Source organism: Chrysochloris asiatica, unplaced genomic scaffold (assembly GCF_000296735.1).
Source record: "Chrysochloris asiatica unplaced genomic scaffold, ChrAsi1.0 scaffold00014, whole genome shotgun sequence".
Taxonomy (NCBI): Eukaryota; Metazoa; Chordata; class Mammalia; order Afrosoricida; family Chrysochloridae; genus Chrysochloris; species Chrysochloris asiatica.
Genome location: NW_006408532.1, coordinates 26,750,803 through 26,751,876, shown reverse-complemented (window position 1 = coordinate 26,751,876; position 1,074 = coordinate 26,750,803).

Sequence of the window (1,074 nt, the reverse complement as noted above, 5' to 3'; positions counted from 1 at the left end):
TGTAAAAGACTAAGAAAAAGAACCCATACTAAAGGTGGGGGTAGATTCGTTGCTGGTTACCAGAATGTAGGTGGTGGGGTGAGGGGAAGGTGGAGTGCAGGGTAGGGAATAGACACAGGATAGTGAGGGTGCTAGAGAGGGTGGCAATACACAAGAAAGGGGAGGGCAATGGACGAACAAGGCAGATGGGAAAACAATTAGGCAGGTTATCATGGGCTAAGTGGGACAGAGGTAAATGACGATGTATGCACAACCTTGGAACAATAGGGATCTGCGATACAGGCATAGAGATATAGTTGGAATGGGCAAAAGGGGGGAAATAATGTTAAGATGCTTGGCTGTCTTTTGAATCTTGGTTTCCCTGGCATACCATTATAAAGCAATGAAGAGAGAATGGGAGAGAAAGGAATAGCCAGAAATGGGGCTGCAAGGTGCCCAGTAAAGGAGGCATCCTGTAGAGCCTCTGCATTACATAAGACCATAGGTGGAATCCTGAACCCATTCAGGATCTTCTGAGGTGGGATATTTCCGCTTGAAATGACAAGCAGACCAGCCTGGAGCAGCTAGAAGAACAGATGATACTTCTTGAAAGAAAGATCAACAGGAAAAATACAAAACAATAACAGTAGTTGGACTGACTACTACAAGAACAAGCAAGTTGCCTGCCCAGCAGACATCAAGGCAAACAGTCGGGTCCCCTCAGGGCAATCCCCCTTCCAAGACTGGCATTGGGAATACATAAGCAGACACATGCTCTGCCTAGTGACCACGTTGGTCAACAATAAGGGGAAGTGAGGACAAAACAGCAATGAAGTTGTGAGCTAAGTCCAAACATGTTCAATACATTCCTGTGAACACAGGTGAGGACCTGATTGGTCAGCAGTTTGGCCAGACCTGGGGACTCCTGAGCCCAGAGTCAGAGACATAGCCACAGAGCATTAGAGTAGAGAATGAAGCATCCAGCTGATAAAAAGAGTAGACATATGCATAAGAACACCCACACTTGCAGATAATACCCACTTGACCTGGCTTCAATGGCTGGATGATCAGAGCTCAACTAGAAGAAGAAAGAAG